The sequence below is a fragment of the Theropithecus gelada genome, chromosome 5 (genome assembly GCF_003255815.1).
Source record: "Theropithecus gelada isolate Dixy chromosome 5, Tgel_1.0, whole genome shotgun sequence".
Classification (NCBI taxonomy): Eukaryota; Metazoa; Chordata; class Mammalia; order Primates; family Cercopithecidae; genus Theropithecus; species Theropithecus gelada.
This window is the reverse complement of record NC_037672.1, coordinates 537,034-546,627: the sequence shown is the minus strand read 5'-3', so window position 1 is coordinate 546,627 and position 9,594 is coordinate 537,034. Positions and strand designations below refer to the sequence as shown.

Here is a 9,594-nt window from a genome sequence, read left to right as displayed (position 1 = left end):
AGCGAGACTCCATCTAAAAAAAAAACAAACAAAAAACAAACAAACGAACAAAACGCAAATTACCAATATCAGAAATGAAAGAGGGGACTTCACTACAGATCCTATAGATAAAAAAGGATTTTTTTTTTTTTTTTTTGAGATGGAGTCTCAGTCTGTTGCCCAGGCTGGAGAGAAGTGGTGCAGTCTCAGCTCCCACCACCTCCCGGATTCAAGCAATTCTCCTATCTCACCTCCTAAGTAGCTGGGATTACAGGCGCCGCCACCACACCTGGCTAACTTTTGTATTTTTAGTAGAGACAGGGTTTCCCATGTTGGCCAGGCTGGTCTGGAACTCCTGATTTCAGGTGATCCACCTGCCTCGGCCTCCCAAAGTGCTGGGATTGCAGGCATGAGCCACTGCACCCGGCCAAAAGGGATTCTTTTACCTTTTTTTTTTTTTTTGGCTTTATTGAGGTATGTTTTATATGCAGTAAAAGTCACAACTTCTAAGGAAATATTGGGATAACTTTATGCCAACAAATCTAAGAACTTAACTAAAATGGGAAAATTCCTTGAAGAACACAGGACACTAAAGCTCATTCAAGAAAAAAATTAAATAACCTTAATAGCCCTATATCTGTTAAATAAATTGAATTTATAGCTAAAGTCATTCCCAAAGAAGACATCAACCCTAGATGGCTTTGCAAGTGAATTCTACGCAACACTTAAGGAAGAAATAACATCAATTCTATACAGTTCTTTTACAGAAAAGAGAAAACTAGGGAATACTTCCCAGCTCACTTTATGAAGTCAACATTACTCTGACACTAAACAAAGACAAAAACATTACAAGAAAACTACAAATAATATCCTCATTTACATAAACACAAAAATCCTCAACAAAAGAACAGCAAGTCATATCCATCAATTATTAAAAGAATAATACATGTGATCAAGTGGGCTTCACCTCTGGAGTACAAGCTTGGTTGGACATTTGAAACTGAATCAGTGTAATTCATTATATTAACAGGCTGAAAAAGAAAAACCGTATGATAATCTCAAAAGATGAGGAAGAAAGCATTTGACAAGATTCATCAACTATTCATGATAAAAACACTCAACAAAATAGAAATAGATTTCAACCTGATAAAAAGCATCTACCAAAAAAAATTACAGCTTACATTATCCTTAAGGGTGAAAGACTAAATGGTTTCCCACTAAGACAAGAAACAAGGCAAGGCTGTTTACTCTTGTTACTTCTGTTCACTATTGTGCATGAGGACCTAGCCAATACAATAAAGCAAGAAAAAAAACAAGCATGCAGTTTGAAAAGGAAGCAGTAAAATGGGTTCTATGTACCTGTGGCATGATTGTAGAAAATCTTACCAAATACACAAAAGCAGCTGCTAGAATTAGTGAATTTAACAAGGTCACAGGGTAAGAGGGCAATCTAAAAAGTTAATTGTATTTATATGACTAGTAACAAACAATTTTATATTAATGCTATATATTTATATAGTAACATTTACTAAAGTAAATTTTACTTTAAAGAAATAAGAATAGACACAAAAATCTAATGAGGGTATCTGGTCAGGTGTGGTAGCTCCTGCCTGTAATCCCAACACTTTGAGAGGCTGAGGTGGGAGGACTGCTTGAGCCCAGGAGTTCGAGACCAGCCTGGGCAAAATAGTGGGACCTTCTCTCTATAAAAAAAATAAAAGGGCCGGGCGCGGTGGCTCAAGCCTGTAATCCCAGCACTTTGGGAGGCCGAGACGGGCGGATCACGAGGTCAGGAGATCGAGACCATCCTGGCTGACACGGTGAAACCCCGTCTCTACTAAAAAATACAAAAAACTAGCCGGGCGAGGTGGTGGGCGCCTGTAGTCCCAGCTACTCGGGAGGCTGAGGCAGGAGAATGGCATGAACCTGGGAGGCGGAGCTTGCAGTGAGCTGAGATCCGGCCACTGCACTCCAGCCTGGGCGACAGAGCGAGACTCTGTCTCAAAAAAAAAAAAAATAGGCCGGGCGCGGTGGCTCAAGCCTGTAATCCCAGCACTTTGGGAGGCCGAGACGGGCGGATCACGAGGTCAGGAGATCGAGACCAGCCTGGCTAACACAGTGAAACCCCGTCTCTACTAAAAAATACAAAAAAAACTAGCCAGGCGAGGTGGCGGGCGCCTGTAGTCCCAGCTACTCGGGAGGCTGAGGCAGGAGAATGGCGTGAACCCGGGAGGCGGAGCTTGCAGTGAGCTGAGATCCGGCCACTGCACTCCAGCCTGGGCGACAGAGCGAGACTCCGTCTCAAAAAAAAATAAATAAATAAATAAATAAATAAATAAATAAAATAAAATAAAATAAAAAACAGAAAAAAAGAAAGAAAAATAACGAGGGTGTCTTATTTCTTTAACATTTACAAAATGAAAAATATAAAAATATGAAATCCTTATAGGGAAATTTAACAAAATGTGTGCAAAGTCTGTGCACTGAAAACTACGAAATATTGATGAGATAAATTAATGAAGACTAAGTAAATGTAGGTTAGAAGATTCAATATTGCTAATATACTAATTATCCCCGCATTAAGATATAGGTTCAATACAATCTCAATCAGACATTTTCGGGTAGAAATTGACAAGTTGAGTCTAAAATCTGTATGGACATGCAAAGGACCTAAAATAGCCAAATTATTTTGAAAAAGAGTCAAAATGTTGGAGGACTCACATTACCTGATTCCAGCATTCACTATGGAGCTACAATAATCCAGATACTGTGGTGTTAGCATAAGAACAGACATGGCTGGGCACGGTGGCTCATGCCTGTAATCCCAGCACTTTGGGAGGCCAAGGCAGGTGAATCATGAGGTCAGGAGTTCAAGACCAACCTAACCAACATGGTGAAACCCCATCTCTACTAAAAATACAAAAATTAGCTGGGTGTGGTGGTACGCGCCTGTAATCCCAGCTACTTGGGAGGCTGAGGCAGGATAATTGCTTGAACCCGGGAGGCAGAGGTTGCAGTGAGCCGAGATAGCACCACCGCACTCCAGCCTGGGCAACACAGTGAGACTCCATCTCAAAAAAAAAAAAAAAAGAACAGACATATAAGTCAATGGGTCAGAACTGAGAGCCTAGAGATCAATCCACATTTTCCAGTCAATTGATTTTTAATAAAAGTACCAAGGTAATTTAAAGGTATTGGTGATTATTTTCAAGAAATGGTACTGGAACAACTGGATATCCATGTGCAAAAATAAAAACCTTGACTATTATATCACACCATTTACAAAAATTAATTCAAAGTGGATCACAGATGTACACTTAGGAGCTAAAACCATAAAACTTCTGAAAGACAAGGAAATATTTGTAATCTTGGTTTAGACAATTATTTCCTAAGTAGTACATAAAAACCATAAAAGAAAAAAGTAATAACTGGATGCCATCAAAATGGAAAGTTTTGCTTTTTAAAACATGTTGATAAGAAGATAAGAAGGTAGGTCAAAAGACTGGGAGGAAATACTTGCCAAACATTTATCCAATAAATAACTTACGTTCAGAATGTATAAATAATTCTTACAACTCAATTACAAGAAGACAACCCAATTTTTAAAAAATTGGCAAAGGATTTGAAAAGACTCTTTACTAAAGATATATGAAAGGCTCAGTGCTATTAGTTATCAACGTAATGCAAATTAAAACACAATGAGATACCACTGCAAACCCACTAGAATGGTCAGCATTATTAAGACTGACAACACCGTGGGCTGGTGAGGGCGTGGGGCATCTGGAGCTTTCACACTTTGGTCTGGGAATGCAAAATGGTACAGCCACTCTGGAAAACAGTTTATCAGTTTCTTGAAAGTTAAATATTAACTTTTGATACAGTCCAGCAATACCACTTCTAAGGATGTGCCCAAGAGAAGTGAAAACATGTTCACAGAAGACTTGTCCTTGAATGACAATAGCAGCGTTATTCATAACAATCTCAGTTGGAAAAACACCAAATGTCCATCATTTCATGGATGAGTAAACAAATGTTGGTGGAATTCTGCTCAGCAATGAAAACAAATGATCCATTGATTCACACAGCGACATGGAAAAGTCTCCAAGCATTTTGCCAGCAGAAAGAAGCCAGACAGGAAAGACTCTGCTGCCTGAGTCTATGTATGTGAAATTTCATACTAAAGCTACGGTGACAGAGAGCAGGTCGTGGTTGCCTGTGCCCAGAACAGAGGGAGAGGGTGCTTGCAAAGGAGAACGTGGGGGGAGTTGGGACAGTGCTGGATCATCTCGGTGATGGTGACTCATAACGAGGTGTCCAGTTGTCTAAACTCACTGAGTTGTACACTTAACATGAATGATTGGTATAGCACATAAATTGTATCTCAATATAAAAGGGCACAAAAAGTAATACCTGAAGATAGGTGTTACTCATGAACCGGCAATTTCACTAAGTATACACCCCAAAAATGCATGTCCAAATGAACCGGCAATTTCACTAAGTATACACCACAAAAATGCATGTCCAAGTACATCAGGGCACACAAATAAGAAGGTTCACAATTTATTAATAATATTCCCAAACTAGAAACGATCCAATGTTCATCAGCAATGAAATGGATAATAAACCGTGTCATATTCATGCAGTGAATCAGTAACCAGCGATGAAAAAGCCCCCGTTGCATGCAACATGGATACACTTCGCAGACACAAAGTTGAATGAAAGAAGCCAGAGATATAAGAATTATGTTCTATGATTCCGTTAATATAAAGTTCAAACACCAGGCAAAATCAAACTAGAATGGTTAGGGATGCTTGTCAAGGTAATGAAAGTATAAATAAATGCAAGGAAGTGATTTCAAGTGAACTCAGCAGAAGCTCTGGTGGGAGGGAGGCTGTAGTTGGAAAGGTACAGGTTGTGTACTCAAATCCTGCAATATTCTGTTTTTTGAGTGGAAAGTATACAGATGCTCATTTATAAGTCATTAAGCTATTACATATATACTTTATGATTTTTCTGTGGATCGATTACATTTCACAAGACAAGAGCTTTTAAAGTAATATTTAAGGTGCATTATTGTGTCTCTGAGAACTCGCTGGCTACGGTTTTATGAGAGTAAGTTCTTTCAATAAATCACCAGCTGTGCAGAGTTACACAGAGAGGCACACACTGTGGCTGCGTAAGTGAAAGGTCAGTAGTGATTGTTCTTGGAAATAACACAGTGAAGATTAATAATTTAAAATGTTGAGTACTTACGTAGTTAAAAAGATAAAGGATGAAAGCACTAAAAAGAGGTTGGGTGTGTTGGCTTACACCTGTAATCCCAGCACTTTGGGAGGCTGAGGTGGGGGGATCATTTGAGGTCAGGAGTTCGAGACCAGCCTAGACAACATGATGAAACCCCGTCTCTACTAAAAATACAAAAATTAGCCTGGCGTGGTGGTGGGAGCCTGTAGTCCCAACTACTCAGGAGGCTGACGCAGAAAAATCACTTGAACCCGGGAGGCAGAGGTTGCAGTGAGCTGAGATTGCACCACTGCGCTCCAGCCTGGGTAACAGAGTGAGACTCTGTCTCAAAAAAAAAAAGTACTTAAAAAGTTAAGTGATAAACAAATTAGAAAAAAAAAATAGAATCAGCCAAACTAATTGAAGTCAATATTCTAGGAGACTGAATTTTAAATGCTAATAAATATGTAAATATTAAAATAAGGTTTACAGTTGATAGGAAAAATATTCTTGGATTAACACAATTGCTGTTGTAATCAGAAAAAAACCACACGATTGTTTTAAGACACCATCTCTGGGCTTCAGGTTCCTTGTCTTTAGGACAGGAGGGCGAGGTGGCCCCAGCACAGAGGCAGCTGTGGGGACTATATGCCCTGTGTGAATGCTCCTGGCACATCACGGGCTCTGCGATCTTTAAAATAACTCCTCTTTCCCCAACAACCTGTAGAAGTCATTTCTCATAAGCACGGCGCTTCTTTCTGAGGTGGGTGCCCCTCCCTGAGCCCTGAGCCCCGGAAATCACCTGACTAGACTGCAGCTGCCAGAGGTCCCCTCATGGGGCGGAGTTAAGGGGTGGGCACCGCAGGTGCTTGGGGGAAGGGATTCTGCCAGAAAGCAACCGAATCAGCTTTGAAAATGTGCCTGCGTCTGCTCCCATTTCCACTTCTGTTTTTAGGTGTCAGAAACCAGCTCAAGTGTAGAGGCCGTCCCTCTGAGTGAAGGGTCATTGACGGGTCCCTGTGAGCTCAACGGACTGTACAAGGAAACTGCATGACCGGGACCACAGACTGCCCTCCCCTCTCTCTGCCAACCCAATGTCATCCACTCAGGAACACTGCTGACCATCTGCAGAGTCTCAGGAAGTGATGGGAAAAGGGCGGGGGAGATGAGCAGGCAAACCTGTGATTGCACCGTGATGGGCAGCAACCCCGCCAGCTCCCCAGTGGCAGGGCTCCTTCTAGACGTACCAGGGCATCCTCCTGCGGGTCCAGGGCCTCCCTTATCCTCAGGGTAAAATCTGAACTTCCCAGCAAGGCTCAAAGACCCTTCTGGGTGGGCATCTGCTGCCCGACGGTGGCACCCTCACTCTGCCCCTCCTACCTGAGGACTTTACTGTGTGCCAGCTCCGGGCTGTCTCCTCCAGGGCCTCTGCTCTTGACATTCCTGCAGCTGGGGCATGCACCCTCCCAGAGCCCCTTCCCCACACCCAATACAGAGATGGGGGCCTGTCTGCGTGTGGGCCCACCTGCCTCACCTGGCCCTGAGCGCCATAGGAGGAGAACCAGCTGACTTTGCCGTCCTGTCACAAGATGGAGCAACCCACCCATTCATTTGTTCATGCGTTCGTTCCACATAGCTGGGGCAAAGCCAGATCCTGATGGGGATGGGAGATGGGGGCAAGCTGGACAGGATCGCAGTGAGCTGAACTCCCAATCTGGCAGGGACACACACCTTTGGACCACAGGGAAATCCTGCCTGTTATGGAGGAGCGTCTGTCCGGGGCAGGGGACCGCAGGGAGGCAGCTCTTGGAGCCTGAGTGTGAGCGGCGCTCCGCCAGTCACTGGCTCCTGCATAGGAAGCCTCTGTGAGGACAGTGGGGCCGCCTACCTTCGTGTGCCGCAAGGACTGAATGAAAAGCTGTGTAGGCTGTGTAGAGCACGCGGAGCGGCACCTGGAGGGCAGTGGGATCCCACAAAACTGAGTTACTCCTCAGTGGGATGAAGCGAGCATCTGGGAAATGCAAAGGCAGACGCCGGTGAGGACGTGGAGAGGCGACACACCCTAGGCTGCAGGAGGTGCCTGTGCAAAGGCCCCGTGGCAGCAGCAAGCCACCAGTGGGATGGGGGCCTCTAGCAAGGGGCCGGGGAGGCTGGTGGCCAGACTGGGGAGAAATTCTGCAGGACTGACCTGCCTCCTATGGGATCTCTGATGGCAGAAACCCCTCCAAGCTGTTTTCCCTGCCCTAAGAGGGCACAGCCCCATCCTTCCACCCTCACCCTTTAGGGAGGGAGGAGGATGAGGCCCCATCAGTTCACTTCCTCCTCCAAAGCCTAATCGTCGTGGCTGCAGCAGCCTTGCTGCATTGGGAATGGAGAGGCCGCTCCGCCCTCACCGGAGGTGGCTGCAAACCTCGTTTCCCTGGAAACCGCAATAATCAGTGGAAGTCAGTTCATGGTAAGTCTGCTCGCGCGCGTGGGTGCCACGATTATTATACAAGCTGATTTACACACTGTCCGTTGAAAACCTATGCACCATAAATGCAAATGAAGGGTCACTATTCCTACTGTTCTGGCGAGTCATCGTGCAGGATATACAGGACCGTTCGCGAGGTTCTAAAATCTGCACTCTCTACTAAAAATACAGTGAAACATGCTCGTCCTCCTCGCAGCTATAGCAGTTGAAGTAAATCCCACGCAGATGTCCAGGAGCGCATGAAGGGCCTTCACATAGATTCACATGGGCAGATGGTTTCCGAGAAAGGTGGGCGAGGGGCCCGCGCTGCCTGCAGCCTGTGGGTGCAGCTTCCTTCAGACAGAGCCTCTGGGGGCTCTGTCCGGGCCCACCGGGCACCATGGGACAAACTGCACCCTTCAGGGGCATGAAGCTCTGCGCTCTGGGTGAGGGCTCTACAGGCTCCACAGGCCAGAACTTGCTAAGGTTGGTGACACAGACGAAGGTGCGTTCTCAGGGCGTCCCTGCACCTCCCCCGGCGCCCGGAGCGCGTTCCCTGCTGCAGCCACTGAATCCGGCGCAAAGTTATTTAACGCTGCAATTAGCCGGCAGGGTGAGTCATCGGCTCCCCAGCCTCCTGCCGCCACAGCAGAAACGAACTGGAACGGACCAAGGGTGCAGGCCCAGCTGCTCGGCCGAGGGCCTTCCGGAGACGCTCCCATCCCCCCAACCAAGGGGCCGAGGCGAGCTCCTCTCAGGAAAAGGCTGGAGGGCCCAGAGAGGCCGGGGAGGTGACCTTCCCCCACCCCACACACCCAGCCGCCCCACGCCTTCCTCTCACCCACCTCGAATCGTCAGGGTAGGAATGAGGCGGAGGAATTTGCCGCCCTTGTCCCCCTCACTCAGGCCGTGAACCGCCTTCTGATGAATTAATTCACGTGCACCCGCGTCTGGGGAAAATTCCTGTCTGATCCAGACGAGCTTTGCAGACTAAAACCAAACGAGACTCATCCTAGGTTCTAAGACGTCGGCTCCAGCTTAGTTCAAATGGCTGGTCCTAAAAGTCAGCGCCCCTACTCATCCCCCGAACCGCGTGCACACGCGCGTGCACACACATGCACACACTACACACGAAACACACCACACACCACACAGGCGCCCACAAGCAACACGCCGCACAGGCGCAGACGTCAGCACTTCCCAGAGACCCTGAACGTCCTCATCCCTTGAACAACCCCCTCCCCCCACAGCACTCGGGCTCACTCCTCCCTTCCCCCCAGCACCCGGTCTCTCCCCCTCCCTCCCCAAGCTCACTCCTCCCTTCCCCCCAGCACCCGGTCTCTCCCCCTCCCTCCCCAGGCTCACTCCTCCCTTCCCCCCAGGACCTGGCCCCCTCCCCCTCCCTCTCCGGGCTCCTTTCCCCCCCCACCCCAGCACCCGGGCTCTCCTTTCCTCCCTCCTCTCCCAGGCGCCCCCTTTCCCCTTCTCCTTACCCAGGCTCTCCCCAATACCCACTCACCCCTAGCACACGAGCTCCCCTCTCCCCAACTCCCTGCACCCCCATAACTTCCACAGGCTTCCCGGCCGCTGGCAGGCGGGTGGGCGGGAAGTGAGGCCCAGACCCAGTGGATAGAGAGGGGAGAGAGGGGAGCGCAGACGCAGGGGCGCCAAGCGGTGGGGAGCGCTGGGGGTGGGGCCCAGGGGGTCCGGGAGAGCGAGCTGGGGGTGGAGAGCGGCGTTTCCGCAGCGGCCCGCGCCGGATAGGGGCGCGGATAGGGAAGGAAGGCGGAGAGACGCGGCCAGGGACCCCCGCTCTGGGAGGAGGAGGCGGAGGGGCGTCCCGGGGGTGGCGGGGGCTGCCGGGGGCGGGGAAGGGCGGCGCCAGGGCGAGGCGCGCGGGGCCGCGGGCGGGGTGGGGGGGGGGGGGGGAACGAGCGTCC

The 9,594-nt window shown here is 48.1% G+C and overlaps 1 long non-coding RNA gene across 1 annotated transcript; it reads right to left on the bottom strand.

Annotated features, from left to right (window-relative positions):
* Positions 1–442: 442 nt before the first annotated feature.
* Positions 443–8,757, bottom strand: LOC112625279. Its single transcript, XR_003119554.1, has 3 exons — positions 7,613–8,757; positions 7,091–7,213; positions 443–1,010 (listed from the first exon to the last, which is right to left on the bottom strand). It is a non-coding gene; the product is annotated as an uncharacterized LOC112625279 (long non-coding RNA).
* Between the last annotated feature and the right edge of the window lie 837 nt (positions 8,758–9,594).